Source organism: Sturnira hondurensis, unplaced genomic scaffold (assembly GCF_014824575.4).
Source record: "Sturnira hondurensis isolate 20B ecotype Veracruz unplaced genomic scaffold, ASM1482457v3 Scaffold0014759, whole genome shotgun sequence".
Classification (NCBI taxonomy): Eukaryota; Metazoa; Chordata; class Mammalia; order Chiroptera; family Phyllostomidae; genus Sturnira; species Sturnira hondurensis.
This window is the reverse complement of record NW_028087390.1, coordinates 380,663-397,900: the sequence shown is the minus strand read 5'-3', so window position 1 is coordinate 397,900 and position 17,238 is coordinate 380,663.

The following is a 17,238-nucleotide window of genomic DNA, read 5'->3' as shown; positions in this document are numbered from 1 at the left end:
TAAAGATAAATAAATAAAATCTTTAAAAAATGGTATATACTAGATTTTCCCACTGAAAAGTTACTATTTTCCTTTGTCATAAATATTTTGTGGGGCTGTATTTTGAAACTGTGCAAATATGCTGTTCTAATGGTGATTTTCTAATTGTACCATTTTTCTACATTGATAAATTGGAATTCCTCTGTAAGGAATAGCCTGCCTTCTTTCCTTCCTTCCTTCCTTCTTGCTGTCCTTTTTTGTTTCTTTCTTTTTAATAAAAATATAGTCTCATGAATTTTTATTTTATAAAGTGGGTTATAATATGTTACTATCATTATTTATTTAGATGTTCCAATTATCTCAGATTTGGTCACTGGGAATAACTTCAAGTTGGCTCTTGTGTCCTTTTCACATGGCCCCATCACTTTTGGGACATTTTCTTACTTTATGCCACATCAGGATACTCCAGGCTTATCTTGTGCATATCCCTTTCCCAGCCCTACAATCAGCAATTTCTTTCCATTAATTGGAGAATGGCATTTAAAGCAGCAAGATCTGGAAACTAGATGTACTCATTTTTGTTGGGATATTAATGTTTCTAAGCCCTCTCTGTGGAAAGTGATAGAAAATTATATATATATATATATATATATATATATATATATATATATATACACACACACATACATACATACATACATACATACAGTAGTGGATTTACCATAAAGTTAATTAAGAATAAGCTTCAGGGCCCATTATTTACCTGGTCTTTCCCAAGGCAATATGTTAATGTGGTCTTATGCTTTTGCAAAAATTAAAAATGGCTAATACAACCGCCTCTTTCCATTTTAACTTTCTATCACATTTCCCTTCTTGGTAGAGTGGCAGCTGAGTAGCTGCAGGTATTTTGGGAATTGGGCTAAGGGGAAGTTGAGTGGGGATATATATTTTTTCAACTCTTGATGTATGGTTGACATATAAAAAGTTGTACATATTTAATATGTGCAGCTTGATGAGGTTGGGGATAATTATATACCCCAGAAACCATCACCACAATCTATTCCATAAACATACTCATCTCCTCCAAAAGTTTCCTCCTGCCCTTTTTATTTATTATTTTATGTGATAAAAACACTTAAAATCTATCTTACCAATTTTTTTACCCTATAATATAGTGTTGTCAACTATAGACACTATGCTGTTCAGTAGATTTCCAGGACTTATTCACTTTGTAGGACTGAAACTTTGTAGAAGTGGGGATAACATAAGTTGGGGTTTAATGGGTTATATTTATGTTGTTTGCAGTCACCTAGGGTATTATTTTGTTACCACTACCTGTCATAGATAGGAATGGCTTATACTACCACTCACTGTGCCACCTTACCTGGTATCATTACATGGAGTTGTAGGCCCAGAAGTCATATCCTGATATGAATGTGTCCTGTGGTACCCATAATTGGAAGTACATGGTTAATGCAGGAGATACAAGGTTGAAATCTACAAGACCATAAGCTAGGAAGTAGAAAATACTTCCAAAGTTTACAGGTTATATATGAGAGAAACTCAATAAATTGTTCTCCCTATTTTCTTAAAAATATGTTATATGACATTAATAATAAAGAATTATGATGACAAAAGAAACTTCTTTATCAATAATAATAAAAAAATTTGATCCATCATGGTAGAAGAAAATTGAATTATCTTTCTGTTTTCTATGTGGAAATTTGTATTATGAAATCCTTGCCATGCAAAAAAGTTAAAGAGTATGCAGCTAACAAAGTGAGGAAAATGTAGTGATGTGTCAACCAGTTAATATTCATATTACATCATTTTAATGGATTTTGTAATGTTTGTGTAATTTGGCCTTTAAAAAAAATGGGTTTTGCCTTGGCTGGTGTAGCTCAGTGGATTGAGCGCGGGCCTGTGAACCAAGGGATTGTGGTTCGATTCCCAGTCAGGGCACATGCCTGGGTTGCAGGCCAATTCCCAGCAGGGGATGCACAAGAGGCAACCATACATTGATATTTCTCTCCCTCTCTCCTTCCCTTCCTCTCTAAAGATAAATAAACAAAATCTTTTAAAAAATGGGTTTTGTTGTGATTTTTAAATTCTAAGCAAATATTCATTTTGTTACCTAATTTTGTATTTACATTTTTTGCAATTTCTCTTAAAGATAGCACTGCAAACTGTAGCAATTTTAAGTCCCAGAACACCTAGAACACCCAGAACATCAGACCCACATCTGACAACATCGGGTGTAATAGGTACTCAGTAGACATTTATTGAGTGAGTGAGTGAATTAATGAATGAATAAAGAAAGCTTTTTACCTGGGCATAAAGGGAATTGGGGAAAATAATGAGTTTGCACCTGGGTCAAGGTGGTGCTGGCAAGTAGGGGAAAAAGGAGTCTCAGCTTGAGATCTTTGTTAGGTGGGAAACTGTGTAAAGTAGAAAATATTGCCTCCTCTTCTCCTTGGTAAGAGTCTGAGGAGATACAGTGAGAGTTAGGTGAGAAATAGGGAATATTTTGCAGGAGCATGCAGGGAAGGAATCTGTACTTTGGATATATTCTCTCATCCTCAATATTATCTCTATTTTTGGTAATGAGGTTTCTGGCAGCAAAATGTGGGTCTGGCACATAGCTTCCTTGTTAATAGAGATATTACAATATGATTCTCTCCAAATAGTAAGTTACAGTAAAAGGACATCCATTTCTAGTTATTTGCAGTCCCAGTAAAGAAATGTAAAGGCCAAAATATTTGGACTATTCTAAGATCACAGAGACAGAAGAAAAGCTAGTGATATTTGTAAAATGGAAGTCAGTCATTGTCTTTGTTCATTTGCAACTAAACTATATCTCTGATAATACTTAGAACAAATAATAATTTGGTTTGGATTTTGATCTCTTCAAAGTCACTCATGTTTGCTTATATTTTTTTCAGATCATTGTTTAGAGTGTTTAATGTTCTGGCAAAAACAACAACAAAATTAGGCAAAATCTTTGCATCTTCATTTTCAGTAATTTAATTTATTGTTCAAATATGCATATTTAAAATGATCCACAAACAATGAGCTCCTACCTAGATATACTGAAAACAAATAATTTTTTTTCATTGAATGTGAAATGGAAGGCTGCACAGGATAAACATTATGTTTCACTAACTAATGATTTCTGCATAGTTTTGTGAATGCACAAAATTATTACATATGTATTGTTTAATTTCATGCTGGGTAATAAGTCACTGTAAATTTTTTAAATGACAAAAATGTTTCATTGGGGTAATTGGAATAAATATAATGCATACATATATCTCCTAATTACATTTGAAGTATAGGAGAAAAGATAATATAAAATATGTAGGACAATTTTAATAAAAGAGCAACCACCCATAATCCCTGCAACCTATTACTAATATTTTAATTTTTCTGTTACTTTTGAAGACTTTCTACATATATGCATAAGTTTCTGCATGATTACAACTATTAGGTAATTAGTACTTTAGAGTCTGAATTTTGCACTTAGTATTCTGTGTCAAAGATGCATGCTTCTATGTGCCTGCAGTCTTAAAAAACAATCTTATTAATATCTATATAACCTCCCAATGAGTAAATATATTGAACTTTATTAAATCATTCTCCTATTTTGCTGAGAGGTAAGGTAATGTGAGCTCTCAGGATGGTGTCTCTCTTCCTCCTGGGGGAAGGAGGGTGGGGTTGTGAGAAAGAAAAAATTGAACATAGTGAGAAAATTATTATATTATGAGTTGAATTGAGCTTCCATTAATATAAAAGTAATATATGGTAATTATGGGAAAATCAGGACATCCCAGGGTATATTGATAGAAAAATAGAAACCACTTATAATGTGACATCTTGGAGGTTATCTTAACTCAACAGCAAGGATGGCCAAGTCTTGATTATTTAGGAGCTGATACAGTTTGGACCAATATATAATATTACTTTTTCAGCTTTTTCCACTTCTTAGCAAATTTACAAGCCAAGGGAAGAAAAAAACAATTTTGTAATTTTGTAACTTTATTTTATCATTTATTTATTTATTTTTAGAGAGAGGAAAAGGGAAGGAGAAAAATGGGAAAGAAACATCAATGTGTGGTTGCCTCTCATGTGTCCTCTACTGGGGACCTAGCCTGCAACCCAGGCATGTGCCGTGACTGGGAATCAAACCAGCGACCCTTTGCTTCACAGGCCTATGCTCAATCTACTGAGCTACACCAGCCAGGGCTAATTTTGTAAATTTTTAAACACATTTTATTTAGAGCCCAGTTACGCAGCTTTATCTCCTGGTGTTTGGAATGGAGTTTGAAGATTTCCAGAAATTTCAACTACCCCAAAAGCATGACTATTTGCTGATCATTGAGAAGAATAAAAAAAAATTAAAAGCCATAAAAATTCTTGAGGGTAGAGGGACATTAATTCAAAAGAAACAGTTTTTACAAGGTTAAAACTATTCAGTTTATAGTTGAAATAAGAGTGAGCTTCCAAAAGGTACTTTGTTGAAGAGGACAACTCTCTTTTGGATGGACGTTTTGTGGTACACAGTGTATGAGGAAAACTTACCTTTCCCTTAAGGGTGGGCAGAAAACTTTTATGAACTGTTGGCTTTTTTTAGAGAGTCTCATTTTTTTAAGATTATTTATTTATTTATCTTTAGAGGGGAAGGGAAGGAGAGAGGGAGAGAAATATCAATGTATGGCTGCCTCTTGTGCATCCCCTGTCGGGAACTGGCCTGAAACCCAGGCATGTGCTCTGACTGGGAATCAAACCGCGATCCTCTGGTTTGCAGGCCCACGCTCAATCCACTGAGCTACACCAGCCAGGGCATGAACTGTTGGCATTGGAAAAAATGTATACTTTGCTTCTTTGAGGTGCATTTTATGTGGACAGTTCTTCATTGTGTGTGACTATCCTGCTTATTGCAAGACATTTAGTACTGGCCTCTGTCTACTAAAGCTAGTAGTGTCCCTTGTTTTGACAAACAAAAATGTCCTCTCCCTATTTCTACAAGCCCTCTGGGGATTAAGTGAAATCAAATTCTTCCACTGAGGACCACAGCTTCATTTTCTAAACTACTAGACAGATAAATCTATCTTAATGGCAGCTGTAAATGGAGCTGTGGTAATTGAACTTCTAATTTTTCCTGCAAATAATCATGTCCACAATAGAGAGATCATGGCAATCCTCTATAGGAAGATCAGGGTCTCTCCGTATTCAGCTTCTGTTTGGCTTTACTCTTCCCTGACCTCTAAGCTGGAGGTTGGAATATAAACTTCTTAAAGTAGAAATTGTTTTACTTGTTCACCACTGTATCTTCTGTACCTGCCACATGACAGATTCACAATGAATATTTCTTGAATGAATAAATGATGTTATAATTTCTTAGAAGTGATATGAAAAGGGAGATGAGCCCTGACCAGTGAGGCTCAGTTAGTGGGGCATCCTTCTGCAAAGCAAAACACTGTAGTTTTTTTCCTGGTCAGGGCACATTCCTGGGGTGTGGTTCAGTACCCAGTTGGGGTGTGTATGAGAGGCAACCAATCGGTGTGTCTCTCACATTGATGTTTCTCTCCCTCTGTTTCCATATCTCAAAAAATGAATAAATAAAATCTTAAAAGAAAAGGAGAATGAAGTTGTGGGAGCTCCAATATATAGTTCATTCTATTTTTTATTTTATTTTATATATTTATTTATTTTTTATTTTAAGTTTATTTTATTGATTATGCTATTACAGTTTTCACAATTTCCCCCTCTCTATCTCCTCTCTGCTCTCCACTCTCCAATCCTCCAGTATCCCACCCCTTAGTTCATCTCCATGGGTTGTATGTATAAATTCTTTGACTTCTCTATTTTCTATACAGTTCTTATCTTCTCCCCATGTATTTTATGCCTACCAATTATGCTTCTTATTCCCTATACCTTCTCCCCTCTTTCTTCTCCTCCTCCTGACTGAAAACCCTCCATGTGATCTTCATTTCTCTGATTCTGTTCTTGTTCTAGTTGTGTGCTTAGTTTTGTTTTCGTTTTTTTTAGGTTCAGTTGTTGATAGTTGTGTTTGCTGTCATTTTACTGTTCATAGTTTTTATCTTATTCTATTTCTTAGATAAGTCCCTTTAATATTTCATAAAATGAGGACATGTTGATGATGATTTTCTTTAACTTGACCTTATCTGGGAAGCACTTGATCTGCCCTTCCATTCTAAATGATAGCTTTGCTGGATAGTGTAATCTTGGATGTAGGTACTTGCATTTCATGATTTCAAATACTTCTTTACAGTCAGTTCTTGCCTGCAAAATTTCTTTTGAGAAATCAGCTGATAGTCTTAGAGGAACTCCTGTAGGTAACTCTCTCCTTTCCTCTTGCTGCTTTCTTAAAGTAATCTTAATTCTCTCCTTATCTTTCATCTTGGATAATGTAATTATGATGTGCCTTGGTGTGGTTCTCCTTGGGTTCAATTTCTTTGAGACTCTCTGGGCTCCCTGGACTTCCTGGAAGTCTATTTCCTTTGCAAGATTGGGGAAGGTTTCCTTCATTATTTGTTCAAATAAGCTTTCAACTTCTTGCTCTTCTTCTCCTTCTGGCGGCACTATGACTCTGATGTTAGAATACTTAAAGTTGCCCCAGAATTTCCTAAGCCTCTCCTCTTTTTTTTTTTAATTCTTGTTTCTTCATTCTATTCTGGTTGGATGTTTATTTCTTCCTTTTGTTCCAAACCACTGATTTGAGTCCCAGTTTTCTTCCCTTCACTGTTGAATCCCCATATATTTTGCTTTATTTTACTTTGGATAGCCTTCATTTCTTCCTTCATTTTGTAGCCGAGCTGAATCAGTTCTGTGAGCATCCTGATTACCAGTGTTTTGAACTCTGCACTAGATAGGTTATCTATCTCCTTGTTGCTTAGCTCTTTTTTTTCTGAAGTTTTGACGTGTTCTTTCATTTCAGCCATATTCCTTTGTCTTGGCTCACCTCTATGTTGTAAGTGGGGGGCATTAGGTATTTGCCAGGGCAGGGCAACCCTCTTTGCTGAGTTGTGACACTGTCTGTTGGGGAGTTGCAACAAAGCTTCCCACATAAGATGTAAATTGCAATGATGTTATACCGGAGTAGGGTTTGCCCTTAATTGATAGTGATTGATGTGCTTATGAGAAGAAAAGAAACAGAGACAGACACACAGAGAGAATGGATGTGACTATGGAGGCAAAGATTAGAGTGAAGTTTCTACAACCAAAGGAATGCCAAGGACTGGTGGCCGTTACCAGAAGCTAAGAGAAAGGCATGCAATGGATTATACTTTACAGCCTCCAGAGAGAGTGTAACGATGCTGATATTTTGATTTTAGACTTCTAACCTCTTGAACTGTGAGAGAGAATAAATTTCTATAATTTTAAGTTACCCAGTTTGTGGTACTGTGTTACAACAGCTCCACAAAACTAATGCAACCACGAAATTTGGGATTACTTTGTTACATAATAAAAACTATCCGATATACTTACCTACTCATTCATGGCAACAATGTACCAGAGCCAATGTGCCTGCCCAGAGAAAATTTACAATAATAAAGAGCACTCTATTAGAAGATTTTCTGAAAAAGAAGAAAGAAGTTGGGTCTGGGCCTAGCATACCCAGTTTATCTCCCTGGATTTGTTAAACAGATAAATCAATCTACCTATCCTACAGTTTGGTTGGAGAAGAGGTGGGAAGAGTCTAAGAGTGTCACCCTAATTGAACTCCCTGCTAAGGGAGAAAACATTAAGGGTTGAGAAGAAGCATTCCCCTTAACAGGTGTCATACACCGAACAGATTAAAAAAACAGCTTTTAAAGAAAAATTGGGATTCATCCAGGAAAATTGTGATCATGGTTAAGCATCACACTTGCAGCTTAATGTGACATTCTTCTCCAATGGCTGCAACATTTCACTTTTCCATCAGCTGAGTATGCATATGCCAAATCCCAGATCATGAAGATTTACTTCTGTATTTTTTTCTAAGAATTTTATCAGTAACATTTAGGTTGTTGATTTATTTGAGTTAATTTTTACATAGATGTGAGGTAAGGAGCTAACTTGATTCTTTTGTATTTATCATCCAAAGTGGGGGAAATACATACAGTATATCACTTGGGATCTAACAGAGCAGTGAAGCATACCAGTTGGGTTACCATTTAGTATAACTTCTGGATATATTTTTAAATGTCCAAGGACACATTACATTCTCTGTAGAACTTACTTGTTATCCCAAATCCTCTAATTAATTAATGACATTGGAAATGACTTGAGATTATGTAAGTCTTAACCAGCCATTTATTAACATTTTAATGAAACAATAGTATTTTCTAATGTTTGTGCAAATTGCAAATGACTTTGCTATCTTATTTATTTATTTTAAAGATTTTATTCATTTATATTTAGAGGGGAAGGGAAGAAGAGAGGGAGAGAAATATCAATGTATGGTTGCCTCTTATGTGTCCCCTGCTGGGAACTGGCCTGCAACCCAGGCATGTGCCCTGACTGGGAATTGAACCATGATCCCTTAGTTCACAGGCCTGTGCTCAATCCACTGAGCTACACAAGCCATGGCTGACTTTGCTCTCTTGATGGGTCCCATTGCATGTTAAGCTGAATTATGTAGATTGTTTGAAGATGATCTTTTAAACCTTATTACTGTTTTATTTACCTTAGGTCATAGGTCACATCCCTTTTATTTATTACTATTGATTCAGTGTGAGAAGTTCCCAGTCAGAAAGACTCTGTGAATACAAGTCCAAGGATTTCTGTGGAGAGAAATAAGGGTCTTCATTTATCCATGAATCTTTCCTGGGTATTTACTACATTTAAGGTAGAGTGACTATACATTCTTGTTTTTCCTGGAAAATTCAAATTAATATATCTTTTCCCCTATGTGATAGCACCTGCTTTCTTTCTAGAAAGTATCATGATTTATACAGTAAAGTGTATTGTCACTCAAAAATAGGTGAACAGCCAAATGAATTAGACTGCAGAACAACTCTATAATAGTGTCTTGGTGAAAGAAATGAAGTAGTGACAAAAGGAAATTGCATCAAAAATCTGTTGCATTTTTATACACTAACAATAAACAACCCCAAAAGGAAATTAAGAAAAATGTCATTCATAATAGTATCAAAATATTAAAACCTTTTAACTGTTTTATAAAGATTTTACTTACTTATTTTTATAGAGGGGAAGGGAGGGAGAAAGAGAGGAAGAGAAACATCAATGTGTGGTTGTCTCTCATACGCTCCTTACTGGGGGCCTGGCCCACAACCCAGGCATGTGCCCTGACTGGGGATCAAACCAGTGACCCTTTGGTTTGCAAGCCCATGCTCAATCCCCTGAGCTACACTAGCCAGGGGTTGAATACAATCTTTAAAAACAAGAAAAGATATTCTGTATTTATGAATTGGAAGACAGTATTATCCAAAGTGATCTATAGATTGAATAAAACCTCTATCAAAATTATCAGTTTTTTTCAGAAATAGAGCAAGCATAGAATAAAATTCATATGGAATTGCAGGGGGCACTGACTGGCCAAAACAATCTTGAAAAATATGAACAAAGTTGGAGGACTAACACTTCCTGAATTGAAAGATTACTACAAAGCAATTTTAAACAAGTGTACAATGGGCTTAAGGACAGATACATAGACAAATGGAGTAGAACAGAAAACACAGAAATGAGCTCTCATCTATATAATCAGTTGATTTTCAAGAAGGGTGCCAAGACCATTCAGTGAGAAAAGAGTAGTCTTCCACAAATTTTCTGGGAAAACTGGATATCCACATTCAAAAGAATGAAGTTGAACCCTTACTCAAAGTAAATCAAAGACCTAAATGAAAGCTAAAGCTTTAAAACCCTCAGAAGAAAGCATAGGAGCTACTTCTTCATGTACATGGATTTGGCAATGGATTTTTACATATGCTATCCAAATCATGAAAAACAAAAGAAAAATTAGATAAATTGGATTTCATCAAAATTCAAAACTTTTGTTCATTGAAGAATACAGTTAATACAGTGAATAAACAACCCACCAAACAGGAAAAAAAAACAATATCAAATCACCAATTCAAAAGAGCTTATGTACCCCATAGCAGCACTATGTATTGTGCTATGGATGTACATAGCAGCTGCTATGTTCATAGCAGCACTGTTTCTAGCCAAGTGTTACAAACAGCTTAAGTGCCCATCGGTAAAGGAGTGAGTCAAAAAAATGTGGTACATTTACAGAATGGAATACTACGCAACAGAAAGAAAGAAGAAACTCCTACCCTTTGTGATAGCATGGATGGAACTGAAGAGTATCATGCTAAGTGAAATAAGCCAGGTAGTAAGAGACAAATACCATATGATCTCACCTACAAGTGGAACCTAATCAACAAACTAAACCAATGAGCAAAATAGAACCAAAGACTTGGAAATAGAGAACAACTGATAGTGACCAGAGGAGATGGGGGTGAGAGATAATGGGGAAAAAAGGGGAAATGTCAAGTCAAGGAACATGTATGAATGACCCATGAACATGGACAACAGTGTGGGAATTGACTGTGGGAGTGGGATGAGATGAGTGGAGGAGGGCAAAAGGGAAAAATTGGGACAACTGAAATAGAATAACCATAAAATATTAAAAAATTGAATAAAAATCAAACTAAGGGATCAATATTCAGAATATATAAAGATCTCCTACAACTCAACAATAAAACAACACATTCAAAGGGGGCCAAAAATGTAACAAGGTGCAGTCAGGAGGGGGGCCCTAAAAGAAAAGGATTTGAGATGGGGTCCAGAGTTCATGGTGTCCAGGAAAAATTAAAGTGCCCTCACCCCCCCAGGGGGAGGGGACAAATCGAGCAGGGCCATTGAGAGCTGTTTTGCATAGCAACAGTTTCACAGCTAACCTCTGGAATGGTCATTTAATGTATCTATAACCTTTAACTGGTTTCATAGATATGTTAAATAGTTGTGGCCATGCTTTGAGCCAGGGAGAAAGGACTGGCTTATACCCAGCATGCAACTGGGGGCGGATCCCCTGAGTTACAGCACCTGCATGAGAACTTGGAGTTGATTGGCTCTAGGACATGGGTCCATACCTGCCCAGACTAATGATGGCAGCCCAATAAACTTGTAATAATGCAGAAATACTGGCAGGTGTAACCAATCGTAGGAGGAGTTAGAAATGGGGCTGCAAAGGAGAACTGGTGCGGGGATTTAAAACTCAGACATGGCAGCCATGGAGGAGAGAGCCATGCAGTTTTGGAAGAGTAAGGGTCCCCTCTTGGCCAGGTGAAGAGAGAGCCACACAGTTTGGCCAGAGTGGGGATTCCCGCAGCCATGTGAATGAGTACCACTCAGATTTGCTAGAATGGGGACCCCAGCAGCCAGGTGAAGGAAGAAGACACGTGCTTTTGGTGGAGTGTGAATCTCTGCAGCTTTGGTAGAAGAGGCCCATGTGGGTTTGGGATGCTTCCTTTGGCCCCGTGGCCTGGGAAGCAGGAGAGACTTTGCCTGGAAAAATGAGTACAAAGAACTCTTGAGAGTGGACCATGAGAAGGTGCCACATGACTTTGGATTAACTAGAGATCCTGCCTGAATGGCGACACAGCTGATGGTGCCAGCAGCCTGGAAACACAGACGTGTGCTTCTTTTCTTGATTTACGGTACCCCAAATTAGGGCAGGGTGAGAAGGAAGCTCTGTGGGCATCTGTGGTTATCCTAAAGTACTTTGATATTTTTATGGGGACATCGGGTCACTACTTTAAGTCTGTACAGCTTTAAATAAACCTTTCCTTTCCTTTTCATAAATCTCTGGCATTGAGAGATGTCTTTCCTTTGGCAGTGGACAGAGGAGCTCAGTAGGTATTACTATACCGTCCTTGGGGTTGGGGGGGGCCCTTGTTCTGTAGCAGTTTTTGGCATCCCTCAGTGGGCCAAATATTGCCCCCCCCCCCGATCTCTGTTCGGGAACAAAAACATGAATAAACATTTCTCTAATCAAGATATAAAAATGGTCAAAAAATCACATGAAAATGTGTAACATCATTAGTCATTAAGGAAATGCAAATCAAAACCCTAGAGAGATATCACTTCACATCCATTAGAATGGCTATTATCAAAAAAAATGGAAAATAAGATGTGTTGGGGAAGTTTTGGTGAAATTAGGACCCTTACAAATTGTGGGTGGGAATGAAAACTGTCACAGATACTTGTAAACAGTTTGGCTGTTACTCAAAAATGTCAATATAGAATTACCATAAAATCCAGCAATTTTACTCCTAGGTCTATACCCAAAAGAATTCAGGATATTCAAATGGATACTTGTACACCAATGTCTATAGCAACATTATTCACAATAGCCAAAAAGGTGGAAGCAACCCATGTTCATCACTAGATGAAGGGATATAATCTGGCTGATAATATTTTATTTATCTATTTTTAAATTTTATTATTATTTTTTATTTTTAAAATTTTTAATTGTTGTTCAAGTACAGTTTTCTGCCTTTTACCCACATCCCAGCCCACACCCACGCTCCCCACCTTCCTCCCATTTCCACCCCTCCTTGTTTTTGTCTATGTGTCCTTTGTACTTGTTCCTGCAAACCCTTCCCCCTTTCCCCCTCCCCTTTCTCCTCTGGTCACTGTCAGCCTGTTCTCATTTTCAGTGGCTGATGATATTTTTTAATATGCCAGATTTGCTGCTTAATTTGCTCACATTTCTTTTCAAACTAGGTAGTGAAAGGGGATGGGACTGGGTAAAAAAGATGAAGGGATTAATAAATAGTAATTGCTACTTAAAAAATAGTCACAGGGATGTACAAGTACAGCATAAGGAATATAGTTAATAATATTGTAATAACTGTGTGGTGCTAGGTGGGTACTAAAAATATCAGGGGGAACACTTTGTAAGGTATATGATTGTCTAACCACTATGCTCTGCACCTGAAACCAATACAAAATAATATTGAATATGAACTTTCACACACAAACACACAAAAGATTAAATGGTAAAATCCTGGTTGAGCTCACACCAGAGGTTCAAGAAATACATGTTGGTTGATTTTAGAACTAAACTAAAAATTTGGGATGATCTATTGCTTGTGTTTTTTTCCCTCTTCTCCTTTAATCAGTACATGGATAATTCAGAAATGAATGAGAGTTAAAATTTCTGTCTGCTCTTCATTTAGTGAGAAATATGCTTCCTAAATTCAATCTCAATCTTTGTATTGAGTGATTTCTTAACAGCTCATTTATATTGATTCTTGGGCAGGTCAAACCTGATTTATTTATAGCTTCAAATTGAGGAGGCATTTTACATAAGATGTGTACTTACTGGAAGACCTGTTGCAATTTACACACTTATACCATAAGGCAAAGTAAGATAATTGAGGTTTAAACAAAAAAGATGTGTTTTACAGAAATTAGGCATAATAGATGCTGACAGGTAAATGAATTCAGCAGCTTCCAAACAGCAAAGGGAAAAGGATCGTGTCATACCATTGTTGTGGTTTTAATCTGAAAAGATTTATTTTAAAAAGTTATGGGTGCACACAAGTTTTTTTCTTCACATTAAGCTCAAGAGGGAAATTACTTTGCCAGAACTTTTTAAAACCACACTTCATAACAATCAACAATATCTTCAATAAGAGTTTTGTAGAGGGTACCGCAACTTTAAATAAATGGGTTGTCCATCAACTACGAGATTGAAGGTATAATATTAAATTGTTCAACAGTGTGGACATTTTTCTCATAGAAATTCAAATTATATGATCGAGATAGTTTGCTTTCTAATAATCACATTTTATAAGGGCTAGAGATTAACAATGATTATTCTCAGCCAGTTTATTAAAGATGCTGGGGAGTGGTCAATTCAGAATTGAACACCTGCAGTAAGCATGACTTTGTGCTTGATTAGTTCCAGAATAGCAACATGACATTCCGAATGTGATGGGGACAAAGCCATTATTCTATTGGGAAAATTTCACAGGAGGCTTGTGTTCCCACGTGGTGAGAAGATCAACTCATTTCCACAGCACCGTGGCCAGCAGCAGCACACACAAGTGGAGGCAGGAGACTCTTTAGGAAAGAGCTTTAGATTTTTAAAAACATTTCTTACACCATTCTTTGGTTGAGATCCTAATATCCTGTGTCCAATAGCTGAGAAATTTGGGAATTTTATTGAGTACTTTTCAATGATACACATTATCAAGTGGTTAGAATTTATGGGTTACAACCTATAAATCTAGCCTTTTCAAAAATGATTGTATAAAATGCACATTTCCTCCAATTTAAAATGTAACCCTGGAAGAGATTATAGGAATTTCTGGCCTGTATGTATATAACATAATATATTATAAAATATAATTATACATTATGTTTATATTATGTGATTTTATAATATATTATATATTAGTACATATTTGATAAATATACTAACAAAACAATAATTGAACTTAGAATACACAGATTACTCCAGGTTTTCTTCTTACCTCAAAAGATATAAGACCTTAAGATCTAAAGTTTAGGTAAATTCTCTGTTTCTCTCTTCTTTCTCCCTCTTTTCTCTTGCTGGGTAAGATTCTGAGTCCTTTGAGTATTGATTTTCCCATTAAGCTTACAACTGAATTTCCAACTGCTAGTGAGACAAAATTTTCCTGCCTCAAAGTCTTTCCTTTCGTTATTCTCACTGCAGAACAACAATCTTTCCACTCCACCCCATTATGGGTTAGTTTCTAGTCATCCTCATGGTCCAGCTTAAAAATTTCAGCTAGGAAGTCTTCCCTGAGAGTCTCCCTGAAACTGAGGTTACATCCCCTTCTTATACATTTCTACAGAATCCCTTCTTTAAAATGTTCACTATTGAAATCCACCAATTCCAGTTCTCAGTATATACCAAAAAGAAATAAAAACAGGATATCAAAGATATATCTACACTTTCATGTTTATTGCAGCATTATTTACAGTAGCCAAGATTCAGAATAACCTAAGTTTCCATTGACAGATGATGAATGGATAAAGAAAATGTGACACACACATACTGGAATGTTATTCAGCTGGAAGAAAATCCTGCCATTTGCAACAACATGGATGGAATTTGAGGGCATTATGCTAAGTGAGATAAGTCAGAGAAAGACATGTGACCTTACATGTGAAATCTGAAAAAGATGAACTCATTTTTAAAAAGAGAGTAGAATGGTGCTTACTAAGTGCTGAGAAGTAGGGTACCTCAGGAGATAATTAAAGGCACAAACTTGCAACTCATAGATAAATAAGTTCTGGAGATCTAATGCACAGCCTAGTGATTACTGTCAATAGCACCATATTACAAACTTCAAAGCTACTAGGAGACTGGATCTTAATTGTTCTCAACACAAAAAAAGAAATGATAATCATGTGATGTGATAGAGATGTTGGCTAATAATACAGTGTAATCAAATTTCAATGTACCTAAATATATGAAATCAACACATTGTAAATATTAGACTTACACAAATATCTAATATATTTCAATAAAAATAATTATTGTGGAAAACTTTATATGCGTCAAACTAGGGAAAATAGTATGATGAAGTCCCACATGTAAACTTCTTGTGAACTGTCTTATAGATATCTTACCCAAAATTTGCCTTTCCAGCCAGACTTTAAGTCACATGAGATCAGGAATGTGACTGACTTCTTTACTCCTTTATCCTTAGTACCTAGAACAGTGCTAAATACACGTAACCACTTAATAAAATGCATTAAGTGAATGAATGTGTCAATTTAATGAGGATGGTAACAAGGCTTGTTTTATCTTTTTATTGTTAAGATGGGACATACTTCTACCCAAGGTGGAGGCATAGGTAGACACACTTTGCTTCCTAGTACACCAAAAGAAGGACAACAACAAATTTTTTAAAAGCCTTTTGATCATTTTTTTGAGATTTTATTTATTTATCTTTAAAGGGGAAGGGAAGGAGAGAAGGAGAGAAATATCAATGTTTGGTTGCCTCTGGTGAGTCCCTTGCTGGGAAGTGACCCACAACCCAGGCATGTGCCCTGACTGGGAATCGAACCATAATACTCTGGTTTGCAGGCCCACACTCAATCCTCTGAGCTACACCAGCCAGGGCAGGACAACGACAAATTTAAAAACAAAAAACAACCAGAACTGACAGAAAATCAAACTGTATGGAAGTCCCACAACCAAAGAATTAAAGAAGAAATATTTTTCCAGACTGGTAGGAGGGGCAGAGATGGGCAACTAGGGCAGAGAGGATGCACAGGCAAGGTGACAGGTGGCAGAACAAGCAGGTGAAACAGTGGCTAGAGGACTGGGATGCCCCATATTCACATGCAGATAAACCAGGAGGAACAACTGGGGAGTGAGAGAGACCACCCAACCCAGAATTCCAGTACCAGATAAATAAAGCCTCAAAACCTCTGTCTATAAAAATCTGTGATGGTTGTGGTGGCAGGACAAACTGCCAGTCTCACAGGAGAGTCTGTTAGAGGGGACCATGAGTTCCCAGAACATATAAAAGTCCACCTATCCAGGAATCAGCATAAGGGCATCACCTGGAAGGGCAGAATTTGCTTGTGGGAAGTGAGGGAAGTGACAAAGTAAGGCAAGAGCCAAGTAAGGGGAATTGTTCCCTCTCTGACCCCTCCCCTACAAGCAGCATCATAACCCAGTGAAGTAGGTTGCTTCACCCTGGCAAATAGCTAAGGCTCTGCCTTTTATAACATAACAGGTGTGCCAAGACAAAGAAATATGGCCCAAAATGAAGAACAGATCAAGACATTTCCAGCCAAGATGGAGGCATAAGTAAACACACTTTGCCTCCTTGCACAACCAAAAGGAGGACAGCAACAAATTTAAAAATAAAGCATAACCGGAACTGCTACAAAACTGAGCTGTATGGAAGTTCAACAACCAAAAGAAAAAACATTCATCCTCCTACTGGAGTGAATGAATGTTTCTTCTCTAACTCCTTGGTTGTCAGACAAGTTGATTTTCTGGCAGTTCTGGTTTTTTTTTTTTTTAATTTGTTGTTGTCCTTCTTTTGGTTGTGCAAGGAGGCACAGTGTGTCTACCTATGCATCCATCCTTGCCAGAAGTCAAGGCACAATTCGCATGTTTAATTCTTACATGGAAGAGAAAATAAAGAGGAAATTGAGAAATAACAGGGGGGGAAATGGGGTTCCTGAAGAGGTAAGGGTGGGCCATAGATATTAATTTTTGATTTGCAAAGCTAA